Source organism: Amphiprion ocellaris, chromosome 11 (assembly GCF_022539595.1).
Source record: "Amphiprion ocellaris isolate individual 3 ecotype Okinawa chromosome 11, ASM2253959v1, whole genome shotgun sequence".
NCBI lineage: Eukaryota > Metazoa > Chordata > Actinopteri > Pomacentridae > Amphiprion > Amphiprion ocellaris.
In genome coordinates, this window is record NC_072776.1 from 20,931,034 (window position 1) to 20,945,647 (window position 14,614).

The window sequence follows — 14,614 nt, forward strand, 5'->3', positions numbered from 1 at the left end:
TATCTATCCATTGGTTCTACACCACTTAATCCTCATTAGGGCATCAGGGGGGCTGGAGTCCAGCTGACTTAGGGTGAAAGCAGGGGACACCCTGGACAGGTCACCAGTCCATCACAGAGCTACACAGAGACAAACAATCACACTCACATTCACACCTACGAGCAATTTAGAATCACCAGTTAACCTCAGCATGTTTTTGTACAGTGGGAGGAAGCCGGAGTACCCAGAGTAAACCCATGTATGCACAGGGAGAACATGCATGCTCCATGCAGAAGATCCCAGGCCCATGCTGGGATGCGAACCAGAGATCTGCAAGAAAATCCATCACAAGCATTTCTGTTGATTGTAATTCTGTTAATCATGCAAATGGAAATTAACTTATATGACTTACACGGTGAGAAAAGTATACTATCTCTTTGTGTATTTTTCCGGGTGCTGGATGAACAAAATGTGCAATAAAACTTTAAGAGCATCTGCAGCTCTGTAGCGCTGTTATGTGTTGAGTGTTCTCAAGAGCTCATCCAACAGCACTCTGAGGGGAAATCCACAGCGCTCAGAAGTAGGGAGCACAAAGCAACAAACAGTGCTGCTGCTGGCTTTATCCTGCACTGAACTGAGCTCACACACTGTGGACATTGGCAGTGTATGCTGTCATAACTGGCAGGAGCCATTTGGTGCATGGTTTGCAGTGGATTCAAATTGTGAAAGAGGGGTGGGGGGTGGTGGGGTAGGCGAGTGGCTGCAGATTTTAGGATCTTCTGTCTGTTTCAAAAGGAGAAGGTTTGAGTCTTTTGAAGAAGCACAGGAAATTAAGAGTACTTTAATGGCACACAGGATCTGTTCAATTCTAACCTCTAATCACTACAATAGCTCTAAATTATATGAGGCTACAGCAATTCTCCTTGAACGCTAGCAAAGTCCCTCTCACTTGAGATACTCCATCAAGCTAGAATATCTCAGATAAAAATAAGGCAGGATGCCGACAGTATCCTAATTCAAATGACTTCTTCACTCAAAATTATTTTGAGAGGCAACAATTATGTTGTTGCCCTTAAATGCTAGCGTACCCTTCTTCTGTGAAATGCAACTCTCAGATAAACATGTAGCAAGACACATAGCATTTTCATACAGGAAACCATTATAAACTAAATTAATCTATATGTGAAGAACCGGCAGGCTGTAATTTCCCTTGAATGTTAGCAAAGTCCTTCTCATCTGATCTCATCAGCTCAATATTGTTGATGCAAAACATACTCAGACACTGCATGTTTTTATGGAAGCAAGGTTGCTTCTCCTCTATTAAAACTAACCAACTTAGCAACCAGCAAGCAGGAATTAAAATATGGATTTCATTAAGATATACACAACCATAAACTAAGTTTGAATAAAGTATTATCCACACAAATTGTATCGAAGCAGTACAGCGAGAGGTTCTTAGATCATGGTTGGATGTAATAAGGTAGCTTAGATAAAGGCAACCACTGTGCAAAACAAGCAGCATAAGAACTGTGGCATGAGTGATAATTTACTTCTTATTGAAGGTGTCCAAAATGAGATAAATTGCACTTGCCAGGGTATGTCGGGTGAAACATCTGCACATTACACTTGAAAAAATACAACTGGGAGTTAATGGCTGCACAGCTGTAAATAAGCCAATCATTATAATGCAGAATAGAAATGGCTGGTGCCTTTCAGGCAACGCAAGCAGAACTTGCATCAGAAGGGCTTTGAACCAGAATCCCTCAACAAGAATGACTACACATCAGAGAGGGACTAGTGTATACTAAACAGATATTTTGGAGACAACGCCACCAAAGATCTGAAGCCTCAAAACTTGCAATTTATCAAAAGTACTTTGCTCTAACCAGATTAATTCATGTGACAAAAATTCAAGGACTTTTCGTCTGAACTGGGCTGAATTGCAGGTTGTGCCCCCTGAGACAAGCATGGAACCAAAATAAAACAAGAAAAGCGCTCAGAGAGTGCAGTACTCCGCCAAGGCTGCTCAGTTGTTGTACGATTACTGAGAGATAAGTCCGGGTGGATTTGTAGTAGGATCGCAATCATGTGATCATCAGCAGTCAGCTGGCACAGTGTTCACTTGTTGTCATAGTTACAGTGACATCCTGCCTCTATCTCGCAATGATACAGAAACACATCCGTGGATCCAGACTATAAGCCACATCACTACCAAAATCTAATCAGATGGTCCGTGTGTCATTTCTGACCTTCCCTGAAAATGTCATCCAAATCTGTTATTCTGTTTTTGAGTAATGTTGCACACAGATAAACAGACAAACGTATGCTGATGGTCACATAACTCCGCCATGTTCCAAGGCGGGGTAACAAAAGTGAAGTTGAATGTTTAGTTTCAAACAAAATTACCACAGATCAGGTGAATCACAGTTCATGAATATGGGAGAAGATTTTGTTTGAACAATGCGTGGGGAAGGGACACATTATGCAGAGATTTGGGTGTCCTTCACCAGGAAATTTTGATTATCGGACACTTCATTTTCTGCATTCTTGAATTTCTTGTGTATCAATGTGTACCTCCTCTGCCTCAATTTATGGTATGAAAGTGTTTGTCTGTAGAAAGATAATACCTTTGCTTCTTTCATTTTATTGTTATTATTATTATTATTATTATTATTATTATTGTTTTTTTTTTGTTTTTTTTTTGTTTTTTTACTGAAGGGACAAATGAGTGTGTTCTAAATCCTGAGGGTGACACATCCTCTGCATACCCCTGATATCTACACCTATGTATCCGGGGCTCTGGGGGCCAGTGGGAGTCTCGGACCATAAAGGCCTTTTGTGTAAATCTGACAGTGTACTTGAGGCCTCAACAATGAAGCTGTAATCCTTTTGGTGATGAATTAGTCTCCCCTTTAAAACTTCATGTAGGAATGGTATTCTGTCTGTGACTTTTTTCCCCTGTTGTACACTACTGTTCAAAAGTGTGGGGTCACTTAGACATCTCCTTCTTTTTGAAAGAAAAGCTATTTTTCCCCTCAATTAAGATGGCATTAAATTAATCAGAAATGCAGTCTAGACATTGTTTATGTGGTAAATGACTATTCTAGCTGGAAACGGCTGATTTTTAATGGAATATCTCCATAGGGGTACAGAGGAACATTTCCAGCAACCATCACTCCTGTGTTTTAATAGTACATTGTGTTAGCTAATGGTGTTGAAAGGCTGATTGATGATTAGAAAAGCCTTGTGCAGTTATGTTAGCACATGAATAAAAGTGAGTTTTCATGGAAAACATGAAATTGGCTGGGTGACCCCAAACTTTTTAACGGCAGTGTAAATATGTGGAATTAATCATCAATTCATGATTTAACAAGCAGTCTGTTACAGCCTGGACAGTCATATTTTTTTTTTTTTTTGCCTTCATATACAGACAACAGTAATATATCCTACATGTATGTCCCCCCTTTGCTTTATGTGTGCATACAGTTTATGGGTGTGTGTGTGTCATTCTAAAGAGGGGGCAGGCCTGTGTTAGGACGGAGTGTATGATATATGAGTGTGTGTACTACGTGTAGTAGTAGTAGTGGTGGTGGTTGGAGCTTCATGTGTTGTACCTGGGCGGACACAGCCTGTTATTGTAGTGCATCTATCAATGACTTGAGATGAGCAGGTTGTCCTCCACAGTCACGTGGTCACTGAGCATCCTTGGCAGATCCAGCAGGCTGCGTGGCGTGTCTTCACTGGGTTACAGGATGGACCAGCTCGACTGTGGCCGTCTGTAGCCGCAGCATCTCGTTCGCTTCTAGTTTCCTGCCGCTGGACCGCTCTCCGAAACCGCAGGTAAGGTCGGCGAACGCAATTGTGGATGCAAACGCGCACGGCTTTGAGTTTTGAGTGGGCAACTACGCACTGGCATCAGAACGATCCTGAATCGCCGACTGGGTACTTGCTATGCAACAAAGACGTGCACAGTTCGCAAAGTAAATGGCTGCCAAATGTTACAGATGGGTTACACACAGAAGTGAGACGTGCAGCGATGCAAATCAGTGCTGAGGAGTGGGTCCGTGCAGGCAGGCTGTGGTGTTTGTGTGCACGGCTGCTCTGGGAGGCGGACACGTCTTCATTGTGTGCAGGTGGAGCAGCGCTGCTCCGGATCGGAGGCGGTGGCTTTACCGAGTCTACTACGCTCATCGTGCTTGTTGTGCTGCAGTGTTGGGTGTTTTTTTTTTTTTTTTTTTTTTTTTTGCCTGTGCAGAACAACAACAACAAAAAAGTGCATTTACTTTTAGCGCAGAGGAGGATCAGATCTCATGTAGTGAGCCGCGTAAAACAGTCCAAGTTGAAGCAGAAGCTGGAGGTGGCTCAGGCCACATAGTAGTGACTCAGCATCGTCTGATCAGAGTCAACTACTGGGGCTGGAGAGGGATCCGAAAACTGGACAGCTGCATGTTTTGTTCCTGAGCAAACCAGATCAGTGGAGCTAACCTGACACCTTCTAGCTTCTGTTTTATAAATAAGGGATTTCAGAATTGAGTGCAAGTATTGATTGTTATACCACTTATGTGTGAGGCAGAAGGAGCAGAGTGGGATTTTGAAAGCTGTGTACGTGACAGCATGTCCTCCAGAAGGACTATTGTTATCCATAAACTGAGGCTTCTAGTGCATTCTGTTCGTTTTGGCATAAAAATGATGATTGGCCTCATGTGATTAAAGGCTCAGTCCACTCTAATAACATGCCAGGTATTTTCTCTCTACCTGTAGGGGCATCTTACCATACACATAGCATAGATTTGGTTCATTATTCAGATTTTGAGTGTAAAGTTAAATTTTGTGCAGCTAAATGCTAATGTCAACATGCTAATATGCACACAGGACAGTGCTAACATGCTTGGAAAGGGTTATACTATACTGCATGTGACAGAGGAGCTGTTACTTCACTAAATACTCACAGTAACCAGAATGTCATTTATTCATCAACACAGTCATGTTGAATATCCTTTTAATGAAACCAACAGCCCTGTAATCTGTTTTTTAACACAAATAGAACAAGAAGCCAGTCTAGAATTTTGAATGTTTTGCTAACCTTTAACAGCTAGCTTGACGTTAGCTCCTGACCACATGCTACAGATGGGATTTATGGCTCTTTGAAGGGAGCCAGAACTTGAGGAGCCGTTCCTTTCAAAAGACTGGCTCGTTGTTATATTCATTTATTTTAGAAGTCAACCAGGGGTAACTCGTTTTTATCAAGGAAACAATCACTGGTAGCAGTTGTAAGATACAATGTGGATCAGAATAATTCAGACTTACACATCTCACCAATGTATACTTTATTGAGTTTTATTTATATTTTTTATATACATATATACATTTTATTCTTATTTATTATTTATCTATTTTTTTCTGTATTGTTCAAATGTTCTTGCATGAATTACATTGTTTTTGTTATTGTTTATATATATATCTATGATGTATGGTGGTATAAATTGTTCGTTGACCCGGACTTGAAACAGATGTTCTTCTGACAAATACTGCAATGTGCTTTACCTTCGTCCCCAGAAGAGTGCATCCAAATGCTGCTATATTTCCATTGACTCTGGCTCATTTCATGTTTTTTTTTTTTTTAATCAGTCGCTAATATCTTCTTATTCCTGATAAAGCACTAAATGTGGCTCTGCTCCAGTCTCCCGTCGGACTCGGACAACGCTCACACTCCTCTAAGTTAGCTGTGCATATACACACTTAGACAAAATTGTTGGTACCCCTCGGTTAATGAAAGAAAAACCCACAATGGTCATAGAAATAATTTGAATCTCACAAAAGTAATAATGAATAAAAATTCTATGAAAATTAACCAATGAAAATCAGACATTGCTTTTGAACCATGGTTCAACAGAATTATTCTAAGAAATAAACTCATGAAACAGGCCTGGACAAAAATGATGGTACCCCTAGAAAAGATTGAAAATAATGTGAATATAGGGACATGTTCAATCAAAGTGTGTCATCTAATTAGCATCACAGATGTCTACAAACTTGTAATCAGTCAGTCGGCCTATTTATAGGGTTACAAGTAGTCACTGTGCTGTTTGGTGACATGGTGTGTACCACAGTAAACATGGACCAGAGGAAGCGAAGGAGAGAGTTGTCTCAGGAGATTAGAAAGAAAATTATAGACAAGCATGTTAAAGGTAAAGGCTATAAGACCATCTCCAAGCAGCTTGATGTTCCTGTGACTACAGTTGTACATATTATTCAGAAATTTAAGATCCATGAGACTGTAGCCAACCTCCATGGACGTGGCCGCAGGAGGAAAATTGATGACAAGTCAAAGAGACGGATAATATGAATGGTAACAAAAGAGCCCAGAACAACCTCTAAAGACATTAAAGGTGAACTCCAAGGTCAAGGTACATCAGTGTCAGATCGCACCATCCATCATTGTTTGAGCCAAAGTGGACTTCATGGGAGATGACCAAGGAGGACACCATTGTTGAAAAGAAATCATAAAAAAGCCACACTGGAATTTGCCAAACTGCATGTTGACAAGCCACAAAGCCTCTGGGAGAATGTCCTATGAACAGACGAGACAAAACTGGAACTTTTTTAGCAAGGCACATCAGCTCTATGTTCACAGACACAAAAATGAAGCATATCAAGAAAAGAACACTGTCCCTACTGTGAAACATGGAGGAGGTTCTGTTATGTTCTGGGGCTGCTTTGCTGCATCTGGTACAGGGTGTCTTGAATCTATGCAGGGTACAATGAAATCTCATGACTATCAAGGTATTCTAGAGAGAAATGTGCTGCCCAGTGTCAGAAAGCTTGGTCTCAGTCGCAGGTCATGGGTCTTGCAACAGGATAATGAGCCAAAACACACAGCTAAAAACACTCAAGAATGGCTAAGAGGAAAACATTGGATTATTCTGAAGTGGCCTCTATGAGCCCTGATCTAAATCCTATTGAACATCTGTGGAAGGAGCTGAAACATGCCGTCTGGAGAAGGAACCCTTCAAACCTGAGACAACTGGAGCAGTCTGTTCATGAGGAGTGGACCAGAATACCTGCTGAGAGGTGCAGAAGTCTCACTGACAGTTACAGAAATGGTTTGATAGCAGTGATTGCCTCAAAAGGTTGTGCAACAAAATATTACATTAAGGGTACCATCATTTTTGTCCAGGCCTGTTTCATGAGTTTATTTTTAAAAAATAATTCTGTTAAATCACGTTTCAAAAGCAATTTTCATAGAATTTTTATTTATTATTACTTTTGTCAAATTCACATTATTTCTGTGACCATTGTGGGTTCTTCTTTCATTAATCGAGGGGTACCAACAATTTTGTCCACGTGTGTATAGCTGTGTTCACGTGTATGGAGCGTGTTGTGGACAACTCAAAGTCAGAAATGTCATTAGTCGTTCATGTGAAGGCAGCATGGACTACTCAGACTCATGGGGCACACAGGTGACACGTGAAGAAAGCAATTTTGCCCATACGAACGGCTTGTAACTGCGAACCGGTTCTCATCATTTAAACGAGCCGTTCAAACAACCGACTCATTCGCGAACGCCACATCTCTACTACACACAGCACTCCTCACTGTAAAGTTGTAAAAACATACCTGTGCCAGCATGAACAACAACAGAACCGGCTGATGTCTGGATATAAGCTAAACAACAGCTAACCTAATTGCACAAGGGTTTTCTAATCATCAATTAGTCTTTCAACATGATTAGCTAGCACAATGTAGCATTAAAACACAGGAGTGATGGTTGCTGGAAACGGGCCTCTGTACCACTATGTAGATATTCCATTAATAATCAGCTGTTTCCAGCTAGAATAGTCATTTACCACATTAACAATGTCTAGACTGTATTTCTGATTAATGTCAACTCATTGGAAAAAAATGCTTTTCTTTCAAAAATATGGACATTTCTAAGTGACCCTAAACTTTTGAACACAGTGTATTTCACACATTTTAACACTGCTAATCAATTTAATAGCATTTGCCATGATTATATCATCTTTTACTTTTAGCACATTGTACACAAAGATATTATACTACAGCATATTCTACACCAGATACTCTAGTGAAAACAAGGTAGGGTAATTACCAAATTTCAAATATCTTAAGCCTTGATAGTCCTTTGTGGACACTTGCAGAGCTGAAGTCACAAAGAATGTGCAGTTCCTGTTATTAAAGTACTCTCTAGTCAGCTTTTGGGGACCCTTCCATGTGTGCAGTAGGTTAGCATCTATTTATTTTCTGCATGAACTATCAAATATACGCCCACAGACTCTTGTGTACTAGTGAATGTGGAAAACTTGAGGCAAATGCTACGCTCTTCTTGTCCACATGTACACAAGGGTCAGCTAGGATCTGTATGAAATAAGCTTGAGTCTGCTGGGACACCTTCACTTACGTTCTTGTGCGGCCCAAAATTTGTGTTCATGTAGACTACACTACAAGGCAGTGTACAGTTATGAAATGGTGTCTCTAAAGTGGTCTAGAAAGCAGAATAATAATAACTATGCGCACATGGTGTCCATAGCAGTCTGAGTTCATGTTCACAAGGTAGTATAATCAAGGCCTACCACTGGACATTACTGAGAAACGCGTCACTGTAATGTGTCGCTATATGTGACTGCCCAATGTTGGTTAGCATGCTAATAAGCTACCTACGCTCTAGCTACACACACCAAAGTATTGGACAATTTTTGACCTATTTGGGGGCCTAGATGGAAGGTTCAGGTATTACCTACGACATTAAAATTCATCCTGAGGATAATGTGAGTATCTGCACAAAATATATTCATGCTGGCTTCAATATTTGCCATTTTAAATGTTTTATGTTTACTTTATGTTTAGAGACTAGAAGGAAAGTAATGGGAATCACCTACGCAATTATGCTAATTCTTTAGTTTCAGACAAAAATTAGTTGACAGAATCACCGCACTAAAAACCTAACAGTTCCCATTTACTGTTGGATTTGTGAAATGTAAATTTGTGCTTCTAAAAGTAATTGAATATATTGATTGGTGTGGAAGAAGTGATTCAAAACTATTACATGGCCACTTACCAGTAGATTTAGATGTCTTTTTCTTTTTTTGTAATCAGAGTTAACTGACCTTCAATATTTCATGTTTTCTGTATTTTTTTAAAACAACGTAGTGATAATAGTTGAGCTTGTGACTAATTTTAGGGATAGAAGTTTAAACTGAAGTAGCAGTTGAGCAGTGATCAACTCAAACTGATGTACTTCAAATATTCGAAATATTTTTTTCACGTTTCTTACAATCCCACTGTATGTGTGTACATCTCTGATCAATGCATTCCCACTAAGAGATTTGTTTATTGCCTGCACGCATTAGTTTTGTTCTTAAAGCCTATATTATTGCTGTTGTCTATACGGTGTTGGAGTTTGAGGCTGCTGTACAACTTTGAGCCACCATCTCTGAGTTTGCTGCCCACTAGTCTGTAAATATAGATCTATATATTAAGAAATAGCATGCTGCCTTGTCGGAGGTGGCCTGGTCTGGCCTGGAGTGTGCAGAGTGTTTTTAACCGACAAAAACCTGTGAACGACAACGACGACTTCCTGACCAACAGGGGAGAGCAATGGCTGTCTGTTTTCAGAAGACAAGTGCAGTCTGCACTGACTTTATTTTGGCAGCACTGCCTGTTGTATGAGGCTACCCAGAGTACTGAGTTGTATTGGTGCTGCTTCAGAGTGATACATGGGATTTAACAGGTTAAGTGTGGTTTGCAGTAACTCACGATCTTACACCCTGCCTCTGCACTGTATGTGAAGTCCTGGCCATGTTTGTCAGTGTGTTCTGTCAAACTCTGCAAGATGTCTCTGCACTGATGCCAAGACTGATACTTGGTCAGTGTTTGGTTGAAGTTTGTCCCAGATAATATGATGAACCAGCAACAACAACAGCCAGGCAGAGTAATCTCTAACTGACAATATAATACATTTATAGTTATGTTTATATATATTTATTACTGCGCCAAGGAACACTGCAGAGTTATCTGACGATCGCTGTACATTTGTCCATCTGTCTGTATGTCTTTCTGTTAGCAACATTACTCAAAGACTAGCGGGATTTAGATGAAATTTTCAGGGAAGGTCAGCAATTACACAAGGATCAACTGATTAGATTTTGGGAGTGATGCAGCTTATAGTCTGGATCCATGGATTTGTTAAAGATTTCTGTATTGCGAGATAGTGGCACAGTGTCACTGTAACTATGACAACAACTGAACACTATGTCAGCTGCCTGCTGACGATCGCACGATTGCGATCCCCCTACAAATCGACCGCTGCGGACTTACCAGGACTTATCCATTGGAAATAATACAAGGAACAATTGATTAAATTGTGGGGGTGTTTACATGTCCCATGAATTCCCGCCTCTCGCTACATATTTAGGTCATGTGATTCATTATCCGTGCATAATGTACACATGCATAGCACATGCCTGTGCTCAGTGCAAGCTCATTTTTTATTGAAGATTTCATCCGTCGGAAATGATGCGACTAAGCAACCTTGGCTTCATTTTTTATAAACTTGCTACAAGTAACGTTAGCTAATGTACTGTTATTTGCTAACTTGCCATTAGATAAGTCTGCTATCCATACAGCTATTGTAGCTTATGTGATGCTGTGAATTCAGTTGACGTGTAGCTCAGTGCAGCTACCTGCAGTCAGTACAATCAGACTAATGTAATCATGAGCCACAAGTGAGCAATACAGAACGCAGAAGGAAAAAAGCTAACTAGTGGCTGGCTTGCTAGTTCATTGCAATGGATCTCTAATTAATATTGTTTTAAATGTAGCGATTAAGTACAGTAAGACAGATGAAAGTAACAGCCTTAGCTAATTAAATATGTATGCTGCAGGAATAACACGAGATTATAAATTGATCAAAAGTACAGATAATTAGTATTTATAACGTGAGTCATTTTTCAAGCTTCAACTGAGTTCTGTACTGTATCAGCTAATTTTGTTCTATTTCAAAGTGGAGTTCTGTAGTCTGGAAAGGGATTGTTGATGTTTAGCTGGTCAGCGTAGTTAGCATGTGGCACTTTCCCATTTACAGAACCAAGATTGTGTACGAACTCCAGATTTTTTTCAGTGTACACACAGAATGGACAGTGGCTAGTGGACCATGAGCAGATATTCAGTGAATTTGACAAAAAGCGTACTGGATTAGTGACGCTCACTTGACCTTTAACCATGAAAAGACTGGATCATTCTGAACTAGATCTTTAAAGACATGCTTTCCAACCAGCAGATACAAGGACATCCGTAAAGGAGTCTACTCAGGGGAAAATCACCAGTGATGCTGCATACTTTGTGATTCATAACTGCCTGCGGATTTTTGCCTGGTTTGCCTGCCAGTTGACTGAATTCCTGGACCCATCTGGAGGTCACAGGGTAGGAATCTGAGTTTGGCATCTGTAGCCTAATTTGTAAAGTGCTGCACCAAAGCATAGTTCCATTAGACACAGTGATCCACTGCAGTTACCTTGATTAAATGACGTGCAACAAACGCCAGGTTGCTGAAAAATAGCCACGCAAGCATCCGTGCCTCACTACTCTTGTGCACATCAATCTGTTAGTTATGGTTCTGAACCCCTGCTAATTTACCTGTGACATCTTGAAACTCATCAAACAAATAGTTTGCTGTCAGAGTCATTTAAAAGATAACTCTCCTGTTTCACAAAACATCTCCACAACACACTGCATTAGAGGTTCAAAATATATTGCATGTTACTGCAAAAATACTGTTAATGTGTGCAGTTATGTAGTAGAATTGGCTCAAAGGAATATCTATTTACACCTGTGGCAGCAGGTGTAAATAGATTAGGGATGTCCGGTAATATCAGTAGCCCGATATTGGCATAAAAATATAAAATCGGTCAATATCGTTGTTTTATTTGCCTATCATGAAAATCGATAAAATAATGCCTGGATTTTGCTGGCATTTACTGGCGCACAAATGATGATATGACAATGTATACATTTGGAAAGCCTTGTTGCATTTGCGAATGCATCCAATGGGGGATCCCAATAAAATTAGGCAAGCTAGTGGCATGACTTTTCAGTCTCATGCTAACATTCGTATTGTAGTCAGTGTGTTGTCAAAGGCAATATTTTTGTTCCTTTTCCTGCTCATGCTTTCCTCACTAATGTCAAAATATCAATGAGTAAAATTCACCGTATTGTAGTATCTGTAGTATTGCTTGGCAGTTGAAACTGATGATGGTGTAAGATTAATGACTAGTGTTTTATTACTGCAATGAAATATGTGGTTGATCATCATAGGAGAGTCCGTCCTAAGTCGCCCCCATCCTTTGTACCGTAGACCAGTCGATCACCAAAGGTTTTGTTTTCCCATTATTTTGTGTCTGTTGGCATTCCTCAGCAACACCACGAGTGTGTGTCAGCGCCCCCTTCACGCATTCAAAGGACGAGCCATTCAGAGCTCTCTGATTACACAGATGGTGTGAAGGGGGTGGGACATTCGATATTACTGTCGCAGTGAGTTTAGTGGAGGTGGGCTGGGCAGGAGCTGGGTCAGCTTTGGCCAAGGTGACTGCGCACACCACTGGTGGCCAATTAGTAGACACATGGCACTTCAGATATAATGGAAGGGAGTTTGAGGGGGTGCGGCAAGGTGCTCATGTATTTTTCCATGGCCCAGTCAAACAGGAATACTGCTTACTGGAAGACATGAAACAGTGGGAGTTGCTCAGAATGGATCCGTCTGTGGTTATGCAGAGACAGGTACAGAGACAGAAACTGTCAATTCAATACTTTGTACAACATATCATAGACTTTTATAGCAATTAACCACAGTGCAAAACATCCATGCATCCATTATCTATACATCACTTAATTTTAACTTCAAATAAAATGTACAGAAATGATCTGTTAATGTATTCCAGCTGAATCCTAAAACACTCAACACTGGGTTTTTCTATACATTAATCAAAAATGCCAAGACAAAAGCACATTTATTGCATGTCCAATAATTGCAGCAAAGTGAGAATATGTGTCTCTAGTTTTGAGTTTTTACACACTAAATCATGCTCTACAACTAGACATTTCACACACAAAAAAGAAAGAATGAAATTGTCCATAATTGTAAAACCTTTGAACATAAGAGATGAAGTTTGGGGATGACTGAGAAAGACACTGTTGCTCGTTCTTTGAGATGCAGCGCAGCGTAAAAAGGCCATATTGTGCACAATAATTGCTTAAATGTTCAAGAGACAACCCCAAACTGTTCTGCATCTCAACAGCTTACTTTTATTTGTGCAGTGCCTTGTGCATAATGTGAGCTATGAACCAGATGTAAATGTCTCCAAGGGAGCGAATGAGTCAGCTGAATAAAACTGAGACAGATGTAGAGGCTCTTATTGTGACAGCAGAGCCAAACAGACTGGGTCATTTGGGATTTAGCAGCAATATTCCATCATTTCCCATGATGTCTCTATATCAGCAGCACTCCTATTTTATTTGCTTACTTCAGTCTATCTTGTTTTGTTTCTTCTTTGTACATATTGCAGCTAAACGTAAAACTTTCACAAACCTTTCACAAAACACTGAACTGTTTGCTTCCTCGTAGACCCATGCCATTAAGCCACAAGTGACACAGTTAGCCAGACAATTAAAGAATTGTACAAAGACAATGTAATGACTGCACATCAGAGAGGGACTAGTGTATACTAAACATATTTTGGAGACACCGCCACCAAAGATCTAAAGCCTCAAAACCTGCAATTTATCAAAATCACTTTGCTCTAACCAGATTAGTGCATGTGCAAAAATTCAAGGACTTTTCACCTGAACTGGGCTGAATTGCAGGTTGTGCAACCTGAGACAAGTGTGAAAACAAAATAAAATGAGAAAAGCACTCAGAGAACGCAGTACTCCACCAAAGCTGCTCAGTCCTTGTATTATTTCCGACGGATAAGTCACGATAAGTCTGCAGTGGTTGATTTGTAGTAGGATCGCAATCATGTGATCGTCAGCAGGCAGCTGACATAGTGTTCACTTGTTGTCATAGTTACAGTGACGCCGTGCCGCTATCTTGCAATGATACGGAAATCTTTAACAAAACCATGGATCTAGACTATAACCCACATCACTGCCAAAATCTAATCACGTGGTGCTTGTGTCATTTCTGATCTTCCCTGAAAATTTCATCCAAATCCGTTTTTGACTAATGTTGTGAAAAGACAGACGGACAAACCAGCGCTGATCATCACATAACTCTGCTGCGTTCCTTGGTGGGGTAAAAAACATTACTTTAGTTTTTTATGATTTGTAGCATTACAGCTTTCTCATATTGGGCAAAAGAGACATCTGAGTTCCCTCTACTTCTAGCTATACTGTTTCCATAGATGTGCAGGTTCGTACTGAGGCCGCAATGAGTAAAAATACAGGACATAAGCAAAATCTACCCAGAAACTGCTCATGGTTCAAAGGGTTAAATGGCAGTTGTTTCTACTGGCCTCTTGCCTCCCACCCTGCCTTGAGTAATTGCAGACTAACAATCATTGGCATGCCCATATGGATGAGAGGCACCTGTTTTCCTCCACATAAAACCAATATAGTACACATT

At 40.3% G+C, this 14,614-nt stretch overlaps 1 protein-coding gene across 1 annotated transcript in view; it reads left to right on the plus strand.

Moving 5' to 3' along the window:
- Positions 1–3,618: 3,618 nt before the first annotated feature.
- Positions 3,619–14,614, plus strand: part of slc4a3 (solute carrier family 4 member 3) — an 86,758-nt gene continuing 75,762 nt past the window's right edge. Inside the window, exon 1 of the mRNA XM_023291237.3 lies at positions 3,619–3,819. The gene's annotated coding sequence lies outside the window, so the exon portion shown is untranslated. The remainder of the gene's footprint in view (positions 3,820–14,614) is intronic.